This window comes from Oncorhynchus gorbuscha, linkage group LG09, assembly GCF_021184085.1.
Source record: "Oncorhynchus gorbuscha isolate QuinsamMale2020 ecotype Even-year linkage group LG09, OgorEven_v1.0, whole genome shotgun sequence".
Lineage (NCBI taxonomy): Eukaryota > Metazoa > Chordata > Actinopteri > Salmoniformes > Salmonidae > Oncorhynchus > Oncorhynchus gorbuscha.
Genome location: NC_060181.1, coordinates 59,778,961 through 59,791,670, shown reverse-complemented (window position 1 = coordinate 59,791,670; position 12,710 = coordinate 59,778,961). Strand labels below are relative to the sequence as shown.

At 41.4% G+C, this 12,710-nt stretch overlaps 1 pseudogene; it reads right to left on the bottom strand.

Moving 5' to 3' along the window:
• LOC124042885 overlaps positions 1 to 12,710 on the bottom strand; it is a 44,330-nt pseudogene that overhangs the window by 19,409 nt on the left and 12,211 nt on the right.

Below are 12,710 nucleotides of genomic sequence, written 5' to 3'. Positions count from 1 at the left end.
AGGGATAGGTTGTTATTCTGGCACCACCCGGCCAGGTCTCTGACATCCTCCCTATAGGCTGTCTCATCGTTGTCAGTGATCAGGCCTACCACTGTTGTGTCGGCAGAACTTAATGATGGTGTTGGAGTCGTGGCTGGCCATGCAGTCGTGGGTGAACAAGGAGTACAGGGGGGACTGAGCACACACCCCTGGGGAGCTCCAGTGTTGAGGATCATCGTAGCAGATGTGTTGCTACCTACCCTCACCAACTAGGGGCTGCACGTCAGGAAGTCCAGGATCCAGTTGCAGAGGGAGGTGTTTAGTCCCAGACAAAAGCAACACCTATGCGAGAATGCTGTTCATTGACTACAGCTCAGTGTTCAACACCATAGTGCCCTCAAAGCTCATCACTAAGCTAAGGACCCTGGGACTAAACACCTACCTCTGCAACTGGATCCTGGACTTCCTGACGGGCAGTCCCCAGGTGGTAAGGCTAGGCAACCACGCATTTACCACGCTGATCCTCAACACGGGGGCCACTCAGGGGTAAGTGCTTAGTCCCCTCCTGTACTCCTTGTTCACCCACGACTGTGTGGCCAAGCACGACACCAACACCATCATTAAGTTTGCTTATGACACAACGGTGGTAGGCCTGATCATCGACAACGATGAGACAGCCTGTAGGTAGGAGGTCAGAGACATAGCAGTGTGGTGCCAGGAAAACAATCTCTCCCTCAACGTGAGCAAGACAAAGGAGATGATTGTGGACTACAGGAAAAAGAGGGCTGAACATGCCCCCTTTCACATGGACAGGGCTGTAGTGGAGCGGGTCGAGAGTTTCAAGTTCCATGCTGTCCACATTACCAACAAAGTATCATGGTCCAAACACACCAAGAAGGTCGAGAAGAGGACACGACAACGCCTTTTCCCCCTCGGGAGTCTGAAAAGATTTGGCATGGGTCCCCAGAACCTCAAAAAGTTCTACAGCTGCACCATTGAGAGCATCCTGTTGCATCACTGCCTACAGAAGGTAGTGCGTAAAGCCCGGTACATCATTGGGGCCAAGTTTACTGCCATCCAGGACCTACATTATATACCAGGCGGTGTCAGAGGAAGGCCCCAAAAATTGTCAAAGACTCCTGTCACCTAAGTAATAGACTGTTCTCTCTGCTACCGCAAGTCTAGGACCAAAAGGCTCATTAACAGCTTCTTCCCACAAGCCATAAGACTGCTGAACAATTCATCAAATGGCCACCCGGAGTATTTGCATTTAACCCCCTACACTGATGCCAGTCGCTGTTTATTATCTATGCATAGTCATTTTGCCCCTACCTACATGTAGAAATTACCTCGACTAACCTGTACCCCGCATATTGACTCGGTACCGGTACCCCTGTATATAGCCTCATTATTGTTATTTTATAGTGTTACTTAGATTTTTTTTTTACTTTAGTTAATTTTGTAAAATTTTCTTAACTCTATTTAAGGGTGTTAAGGGTGTTATAGTAAGCATTTCACAGTAAGGTCTACACCTGTCGTACTCGGCGCATGTGACAAATAGAATTTGATTTGATTCCAGCTGTACCCAGATAATTTCTCTATTGTATTCATACCTTTGGTCCAGGGAGCCCCTCGCCATGGGGTCCTTTCTCCCCTTGAACACCTTGTGGCCCTTGAGGCCCCTGTAAAATAAATCAGCATAATTATTTTTCCAACATTGGGTCAGATGACACTGTCTTTGAAGTTGTCATCCCAGCTCACATTTCCTACTGTGATATACAGTATTACTCAAAGTTGGAAAAAAATCAGTCTGGTTGTCAATGAAACCAAACTACGTAATGCAGTATGCTACAGTAAAATGCCAGTAGAGTTTCTGTCCACTCACTGGCTGGCCATGTTCACCCAGCCCTGGCGGACCAGGGGGGCCGAGTCTTCCCTGGAATCCCAGATCACCCTAGAAAGAAGACATGGCGAGATGGAACAGGTAACATAAAACAATTAATTAGTTAGACAAAAGCAATAATAGAAAAAAAACGTACCTTTGGTCCAGGAAGTCCAATACCCGTTTCTCCCTGAATTCCGGGCGGCCCAGTTAGACCGCGGTCACCCTATGATAACCAACACGAGAAACACAGAAAAGTTAGCAACAAACAAAGTTAGCAGCTTAACACAGACCCACTCTAAAGAACAAGGGAGTGGGTTATCGAAGACAACCACGACACCAATAATTGCTTCTAATACTTCTAATGCTTCTAATGTCCTTGAACCAATGATTTGAAAATCGCACACAAAATAAGTTATAAGGATAATTTAGTTGCTAATGGCAGTCTGCAGTACCAAGGTCGACCTTCCAATTGAGTTACTCAATTAGAGTGGGCAACAATGAGCTAGCCTGTAAAGTGACTTCCTGGTGTAGCTCAAACTGGCATGTCGCCATGAGACACCATCTTAACCGACTTAATTTGGCTTCAATGCGCTACTTTATCTTCACATAGACACGAATGGTGTCACATGATCGATGGCTTTGATCATTCATTTATACAGTCAATGGTTACAGAAAAAGGGCAGTCCAAAGCTCGAATTCTGTCGACGCAGATCAGACAACCTTTAAACATCCAGTTGTTTTACATTTACATTCAGATGAATGTTAATTGACATCCCACAGAAACATCGCCCTTTGATCTCTCTTACTCAGATACAGTTGAAGTCAGAAGTTTACAATTAATTGACATCATTCGAGTCAGTTGGTGGTCTACCTGTGGATGTATTTCGAGGCCAACCTTCCAATTGTGCCTCTTTGCTTGACATCATGGGAAAATCTAAAGAAATCAGCCAAGACCTCAGAAAAAAATTTGTAGACCTCCACAAGTCTGGTTCATCCTTGGGAGCAATTTCCAAACGCTTAAAGGTACCACGTTCATCTGTACAAACAATAGTACGCAAGTATAAACACCGTGGGACCACGCAGCCGCCATACCGCTCAGGAAGGAGACGCGTTCTGTCTCCTAGAGATGTACATACTTTGGTGTAAAAAGTCTAAATCAATCCCAGAACAACAGCAAAGGACCTTGTGAAGATGTTGGAGGAATAGGTACAAAACACCCTATATCCACAGTAAAATTAGTCCAATATCGACATAACCTGAAAGGCTGCTCAGCAAGGAAGAAGCCACTGCTCCAAAACCGCCATAAAAAAGCCAGACTTTGCCAGGTTTGCAACTGCACATGGGGACAAAGATCGTACTTTTTGGAGAAATGTCCTCTGGTCTGATGAAACAAAAATATAAATGTTTGGCCATAATGACCATCATTATGTTTGGAGGACAAAGGGGAAGGCTTGCAAGCTGAAGAACACCATCTCAACCGTGAAGCACGGGGATGGCAGCATCATGTTGTGGGGGTGCTTTGGTGCAGGAGGGACTGGTGCACTTCACAAAATAGATGGCATCGTGAGACAGGAAAATTATGTGGATATATTGAAGCAACATCTCAAGACATCAGTCAGGTGGTTAAAGCTTGGTCGCAAATGGGTCTTCCAAATAGACAATGACCCCAAGCATACTTCCAAAGTTGTGGCAAAATGGCTTAAGAACAACAAAGTCAAGGTATTGGAGTGATCATCACAAAGCCCCGACCTTAATCCCATAGAAGATTTGTGGACAGAACTGAAAAAGCGTGTGTGAGCAAGGAGGCCTACAAACCTGACTCAGTTACACCAGCTCTGTCAGGAGGAATGGGTAAACATTCACCCAACCTATTGTGGGTAGCTTGTGGAAGGCTACCTGAAATGTTTGACCCAAGTTAAACCATTTAAAGGCAATGCTACCAAATACTAATTGAGTGTATGTAAACTTCTGACCCACTGTGAATGTGATGAAAGAAATAAAAGCTCAAATAAATTATTATCTCTACTATTATTTTGACATTTCACATTCTTAAAATAAATTGGTGATCCTAACTGACCTCAGACAGGTAATTTTTACTAGGATTAAATGTCAGGAATTGTGAAAAACTGAGTTTAAAGGTATTTGGCTAAGGTGTATGTAAACCTCCAACTTGAACTGTATATATTGATATAATATCAATTATATTCTTCCTAAATTTGACTTATAAACAAAGCCTAGTATTGCTCAGAAAATACTTGCACATAGACTATTTTTGAAGTTGATGAGTAAAAGCTCATAACAGAACTTCTGATCTCGAAGGTAATTACTCAAATGTGTTATAAATCATGCAGACCCACTGGGTGCACACTGGTTGAATCAACAGTAATTTAATGTAATTTGTCAATGTATTGTGACGTGGAATCAACATGGAAAAGACAAAAAAGTAAATATACTAGTACTGTTTTCATCTAATTCCAACCAGTTTTTAAAAAATTTGTAGGGGCCAAAAGGTTGCCCACCTTTCCATGTACAGTGCAGTTCAGACAATAGCTCATCCACCAGAGTTGCAAACATTGAAATTAAGGTAAAAGTTCAACTTAAATACATCAATCTAATTTCAGCATGATCATCAGAACTATGTATACTTTTAAATTGAGTTGAAAATAAAGAAAACTCATATTTTTCATCCTATATTTAATATATTAGGTGGTGGAAATGATGTTGGATTTCATATTTGATTATGTTTCATACATCAATGTTGAAAAAGAAGAGGCCCACGCCTGCCACTTTGGAGCAAAGGCCCATCCAATCAGATTGAGCAAAAAAATAATAATAAGTATGAATGGTAAGTAATGTATTATTTTTTATTTTGGAGTCACTTTTATTGTAAATTAGAATATAATATGTTTTTTAACACTTGTACATTAATGTGGATGCTACCATGATAATGGATAATCCTGAATGTGTGAGAAAGATACAAAGGGTCAAAAAAAAGTTGGAGGTATGATCTTTGACCCTATGTAACTTTCCCACTCATCATTATCCACAATTCATTCACATAATCATGGTGGCATCCACATTAATGCAGAAGTATTTCGAAACATATTATATTCTTATTTACAATAAAAGTGACTCCAAAATGACTATAGATTATACACCATTCATTTCTAATGGGTACAAACTAATCTGAAACCCAACCAAAACGAACTGCAAATCTATCCAACAAGTGTGTAGAGTTACAAGCTTGATGTAGTCATTGTGTGCTGAGAAAATGGGACCAAATACTAAACTTTTGACTACTTTATTTATAAGAATCTTTAGGGGGAAAAAATGACTTGTTAAACAAATTCTATTTCTCTGAGTAATTGTATTAGTATAAAATATTATAATTTCCCAATTCTTTGAGCATGCAATATATTGTAGCTCACTATTTGAATTATTTTATACAGTTATAGTTGCTCATCTTTATCAAGGGTGACAATTCCGGACCCCATATATTGAAATAAAATGTGAAGCTAGCCTGAACAACGTTGACTCCTACTGGTATATGAGGCATAATGCACTTCAGTGAGAACAAGTCTACCATCCACATGCCTACCTCTATTTACCCTGCTTGACTGTGGAAACAAGCTGTGTTCGATTCAGCTGAGCTATAATCTCAACACATTTAGACATTAATCAGTTTCCATACTCGTTTGCGTAGACTACCTAAATAACATTGAATTGTTGAAAGTAACTAACTTTTCTTACACATTTATGTGAAAGTAAATTCGAAGTGAGGTTGGGTTTATGTAGGCTACATTGACATCTAATTTTCCCAAAGGATAATTACAACTTGAAGCTTGGTATACTATCATTCGTCCGTCGTTAATTGGATCTTTACAAGTAGTTACCATAAGACTATATAAAGACGATTCCAAATTCATGATATTAATAATAAGCTTATATCTTTGGATATTGTTTTGTATATATATGTTATTCATAATATACAGTATATAGACTATGCAAGCAGAATAATCTCTCCTATTAGGTTTCAATCAATTAATGATTGAAATGTTGGTTTCCCGTCTCCATCTCAACCAAAAATCTAAGTTAAAGAATAGCACTAAATCAAATCAAACTTTGAATACACTTCAAATAAAGTTGGATGTGATTTATTTTTATTTTTTTATTTAACCAGGCAAGTCAGTTAAGAACAAATTCTTATTTTCAATGACGGCCTGGGAACAGTGGGTTAACTGCCTGTTCAGGGGCAGAACGACAGATTTGTACCTTGTCAGCTCGGGGGTTTGAACTCGCAACCTTCCAGTTACTAGTCCAACACTCTAACCACTAGGCTACCCTGCCGCCCCATATTCCTAAATGTTTGGTTGAGATGAAGACGTGAATCTAACATACTGTATTAATAACTTGTAGATTACATTTTAAATCAACCAACCGTCCTGCATATACAGGACAATATCCAAAGGTAAAACTGTACAGTATTATTAATATCATGAATTTAGCATCCTATTTATAGGGTTAACGGTAACTACTTCTAAACTTTCAAAGATCCAATCAACCATGGATGAACGATAGTATATCTAGCTACATGTACTTTGTTTGGCAAATCATTTGGGCAATGTAGCCTACATAAACGCAAACCTCACTCCGAACGACTTTCAACTATTCAATGTTATTTAGGTAGACTACGCAAATGAGTCTGGAATCAATGTCTAAATGTGTTGAAATGATAGCTCAGAGGAAATGAACACAGCTTGATTGCTAAGCAGGGTACAGAGGTAGGCATCTGGATGGTGGACTTGTTATCATTGAAGTACATTAGCCCTCATATACCAGTAGGAGTCACTGCTCAGGCAGAAATGGTTGGACTATGGCTTTATGTTTTATTTCAATATACCTCTTTATTTAGGTTGATAGCATGATGTTGAAACTACGCCACTGATTTAAACATACCATTTTACTATCAACATTTGAAACGATTGTCAAATAAAATATGTCTAATCAAATCTAAAATTGTACAATTTAAACCACTCAATAATTTTCAACATATACATAGTTCTGATGACTATGTTGAAATTAGATTGATGTAACAACCTGTTAGTTAGGTTAAGTCAATTTATTTAAGTTGAACTTTTACCTTCATTTCAATGTTTACAACTCTGGTGGAAAAGTGGTGAAAACAGTACTGGTGGATGAGCTATTGTCTGAACTGAACTGTACATGGAAAAGTGGGCAACTATTTGGCCCCTACAAATTAAAACAAGTCAGGACATATCCTAAGGCCAGGCATTTTCTCAGTTGAGTTTCCGACTCAAAGTAGTCAAAAACACACAGTCTCAAAACATTGAAGAGCTGTTTTACTGGAGGCAATGGTTCACTGCAGAGTTTGGAGTAATTATGAGCTTCACTCATGACTTAGGATATATTTAATCCTAAATGAGAAACAGCATAGAAGTGGAGCCTGTCAAGAAGAAAGCTGAGATAACCACTTAAAAAGTTTTCCCAAAGCAAGGCAGATATCTCACAATTTCCATTGCATATCTCCATACCAACGGAAAAATTGCATTTGACCTCTTAAAGCAGGTTTGCATTTTCCATCATTAATCTTTCTGGCAGCTCTGCAGAATGATCACTAGCTGGCACAGCACAGCCACAAAGTCATACACTTTTAAACCTAACCCTAACCCCAAACACATTGCTAACCTTAATGCCTAACCCTAACCTTAAATGAAGACCAAACAGCACATTTTTGATTTCATACATTTAAAAAAAATAGCCAATTTTGACTTTGCAGCTGGCCCATTTAGTGAAAATCGATCAGTTCTGCCTCCAGGACAAGAATCATACCAATAAACGTCAACCTGCTCTTTTAAATGCTCAACACCTTACATACTTAAAACATATTCCTAATAACAGGGTAGACTTTAAAAATTGATACTCCATAATTCGTCCACTCTTGAAACATTGTATTTGATGGTGGTGCTGATTCAAATAGTAAGAGATACTAATTTGTCAGCAAATGGTGTGACCTATCCCCTCTGCTGCTAAGATCTCATCTGCCAAAAACCTCAATACATACACTCAACACGTACAGTATAACCTACTCATATTATGGGAGCAAAACATATATCTTTGACATTCTAAGTGTTTACCCTTTTGTTCATATTATCTCTTTCCAACAGACACCTGCATGTTCTCACATGGAGAGAGAACATTTTACTTTTCATAGCTGTTATTAAGTGCCTTGACAATCCCTATAAAGGACTGGTAAGGAAGTTGACAATGCTCTAGGCAGTTCCCAGTGTATATTTAGAAACAGGACCCCTGCCATTAACTAAACCTGTATATGGTTGTGAAAACTAACATTAATCCCCACGCTGCTGAACTAATGAAGGTGAAGGCACAATGGCACTGGGCCAATATCTTCCATAGGTGCCTTTTAGGGTTGACACATGCCCCTCGACTCCCAGGTAGTAGAATGGGTGTCAGGAATCTGTCTTTTAAAGTTCTAGTAAAAGTAAGTGTACAGGTGACAGCAGATGTGTGTGATGAGTTAAGTATGAAGTGTCTTCTTTACTAACCTTCTTTCCTTGCGGGCCCTCAGGTCCCATGTCACCCTGTGGTCCGGGTAAACCCTGGGGAGGAACAAAGAACACTCCTTAACAAGAGTACATGTGCTGCTGCTACTACTGTGCTGGAGGACACCATTCACATCTAGATATAAAGTGAAGGTTACCCAGATACTGATGCTAAATTACTGGGAAGAGCTAAAGAGTTTACAGCAGCCTGGTCACATAGACTAGACGTAACATAGTAAGGGTAAATCCGGGACACTCAAATTAGTATGATACTGTATGTTATGTTTGGTATGGTTACATAAGACAGAAGGTTACTTAAGGCAAAAACAAAAGTAGGGTGGTTGGTCAAGTGGAAGGGTGGACAGGGAAGCGTATAACGCGAACATCTAGCAACTCAACTTTAGCGTTTTAGCATCTACTTACTATTTTTTAGCTACTTTGCAACTACTTAGCATGTTAGCTAACCCCCCTAACCTGAACCCTTTAAACCTAATCCCTAACCCTTAGCCTAGCTAACGTTAGCTACCTAGCTAACATTAGCATTAGACACCTAGCCACTTAGCTAACGTTAGTGACAACAAATTGGAATTCGTAACATATCATACATTTTGCAAATGTTCTAATTATTTTCATAACAAAGCATACGAAATCCACAAATGAATACATACCATACCAAACATAACATAACATACTATTTGGAGTGTACCGGATTTACATTCACTCTGTTCTGTCTACTCCTGAATCCAATCCAGGTTGATTACAGCCATTATCAACTACATTGTGTGTGTGCGTGGGAGGGAGGGGAAGGGAGCACGGAGTGAGTATGTACGTGCTTATAAAGGAGTTTCACAAAAGGATAACGCTTTGATCTGAATATGTGAATTTTCAAGGTACATGTCGCTGTTGTCTACCCACCTGGAGACCTCTGACACCTCTGGAGCCCATTGGACCCTCAGGACCCTGGGAGTGGACAGTCAATGAAACAGTAAAGAAAGGTACTGTATAAATCAGCCTGTAATACGACCAATAGAACAAAAGCATGACACAGAGAGCAGACAAATTTGATTATTCATACATACCCTGTCTCCTTTAATTCCTGGAATGCCACACTCGCCCCTCTCACCCTGTGTAATGGAAATCGAAAGCAATACGTCATATGAAATGAATGTACTGTAGCTTCAAAATAACAGAAATATTAATGGCAACTTGAATGACATACCATCTCTCCTTTGTAACCAGGTTTTCCCTGCAAATAAACACAGTATAATAGGTTAGAACGTGAGCAACAGTCGTACAGACACTGAGTATACCAAAGACTAGGAACACCTTCCTAATATTAAGTTGCACCCCACCCATTTGCCCTCAGAACAGCTTCAATTTGTCAGGACACGGACTCTACAAGGTGTTGAAAACGTTCCACTGGGATGCTAGCCCATGTTGACTCCAATGCTTCCCATAGTTGTGTGAAGTTGGGTGGATGTCCTTTGGGTTGTGGACCATCCTTGATACACACGGGAAACTGTAAAGCGCGAAAAATCCAGCAGCGTCGCAGTTCTTGACACAAACCCGGTGCGCCTGGCACGTACAACCATACCCCGTTTAAAGGCACTTCAAACTTTTGTCTTGCCCATTCACCCTCTGAATGGCACACATACACAATCCATGTCTCAATTATCTCAAGGCTTAAAAATCCTTCTTTAACCTGTCTCCTCCCCTTCATTTACACTGATTGAAATGGATTTAACAAGTGACATCAATAAGGGTTCATAGCTTTCACCTGGATTCACCTGGTCAGTCGATGTCGCCGAAAGAGTTCTTAATGTTTTGTATACTGAGTGTACATTGATAAATGCTTAGTCAACGTACAGCTAGCTATATTATGTTAATTTGAGCTAGGTTGCCGCAGCAACAGGAAATGTGAATTATTATTCTGATGATAATTTTTTGACATTTTTGTAGCGGTTGATACATTTTTCGTAAGGGAATATTACAAACTTCAGAAACCTTTTTAAACCTCATATACAGTGCCTTGCGAAAGTATTCGGCCCCCTTGAACTTTGCGACCTTTTGCCACATTTCAGGCTTCAAACATAAAGATATAAAACTGTATTTTTTTGTGAAGAATCAACAACAAGTGGGACACAATCATGAAGTGGAATGACATTTATTGGATATTTCAAACTTTTTTAACAAATCAAAAACTGAAAAATTGGGCGTGCAAAATTATTCAGCCCCCTTAAGTTAATACTTTGTAGCGCCACCTTTTGCTGCGATTACAGCTGTAAGTCGCTTGGGGTATGTCTCTATCAGTTTTGCACATCGAGAGACTGACATTTTTTCCCCATTCCTCCTTGCAAAACAGCTCGAGCTCAGTGGGGTTGGATGGAGAGCATTTGTGAACAGCAGTTTTCAGTTCTTTCCACAGATTCTCGATTGGATTCAGGTCTGGACTTTGACTTGGCCATTCTAACACCTGGATATGTTTATTTTTGAACCATTCCATTGTAGATTTTGCTTTATGTTTTGGATCATTGTCTTGTTGGTAGACAAATCTCCATCCCAGTCTCAGGTCTTTTGCAGACTCCTGTCATGTTTTGTCATTTATTATCTTGTCTTGTCCCTGTGCTTCCCATTCTATTCGTTTCCCTCTGCTGGTCTTATTAGGTTCTTTCCCTCTTTCTATCCCTCTCTCTCCCCCTCCCTCTTTCACTCTCTCGCTCTCTCTTCTCTCTATCGTTCCGTTCCTGCTCCCAGCTGTTCCTATTCCCCTAATCAATCATTTAGTCTTCCCACACCTGTTCCCGATCCTTTCCCCTGATTAGAGTCCCTATTTCTTCCTTTGTGTTCCGTTCCTGTCCTGTCGGTTCCTTGTTTAGAATTCACCGTGCTGTGATTGTGTATCGCCCTGTCGTGTCGTGTTTTCCTCAGATGCTGCGTGGTGAGCAGGTGTCTGAGTCGGTCTGGTTCAAGTGCCTTCCCGAGGCAACCTGCTGTTCACCTGCTGTTCAAGATCGAGTCTCCAGTTTGTCCTAGTCATTTCGAGTGAAAGTTGTGTTTTTTTGTTTGTAAATTACTTTACTGGATTAAAGACTCTGTTTTCGCCAAGTCGCTTTTGGGTCCTCTTTCACCTGCATGACAGAAGGAACCGACCCAGGAATGGACCCAGCGACTTCAGACGCTCGTTACACTGCCGTCAAGATCCAAGGAGCCATGCTCGGCAGACACGAGCAGGAATTGTCTGCTGCTCGCCATGCCGTGGAGAACCTGGCCGCTCAGGTTTCCGACCTCTCTGGACAGTTCCAGAGTCTACGTCTCGTGCCACCTGTTACTTCCTGGCCTGCCGAGCCTCCAGAACCTAGGGTTAATAACCCACCTTGCTACTCCGGGCAGCCCACTGAGTGCCGCTCCTTTCTCACGCAGTGTGAGATTGTGTTCTCTCTCCAACCCAACACATACTCTAGAGAGAGAGCTCGGGTTGCTTACGTCATTTCACTCCTTAATGGCCGGGCTCGAGAATGGGGCACAGCTATCTGGGAGGCAAGGGCTGATTGCTCTAACAAGTTCCAGAACTTTAAAGAGGAGATGATTCGGGTTTTTGACCGTTCAGTTTTTGGTAGGGAGGCTTCTAGGGCCCTGGCTTCCTTATGCCAAGGTGAACGGTCCATAACGGATTATTCTATTGAGTTTCGCACTCTTGCTGCCTCTAGTGAGTGGAACGAGCCGGGCGCTGCTCGCTCGTTTTCTGGAGGGACTCACGCAGTGGTTAAGAATGAGATTCTCTCCCGGGAGGTTCCTTCAGATGTGGACTCTTTGATTGCTCTCGCCATCCGCATAGAACGACGGGTAGATCTTCGTCACCGGGCTCGTGGAAGAGAGCTCGCATCAACGGTGTTTCCCTGCTCCGCATCGCAACCATCTCCCTCCTCTGGCTCAGAGACTGAGCCCATGCAGCTGGGAGGGATTCGCATCTCGACTAAAGAGAGGGAACGGAGGATCACCAACCGCCTGTGTCTCTATTGCGGAGTTGCTGGACATTTTGTTAATTCATGTCCAGTAAAAGCCAGAGCTCATCTGTAAGCGGAGGGCTACAGGTGAGCGCAACTACTCAAGTCTCTCCATCAAAATCCTGCACTACTTTGTCGGTCCATCTACGCTGGACCGGTTCGGGTGCTACATGTAGTGCCTTGATAGACTCTGGGGCTGAGGGTTGTTTCATGGACGAAGCATGGGTTCGGAAACATGACATTCCTTTCAGAGAGTTAGAG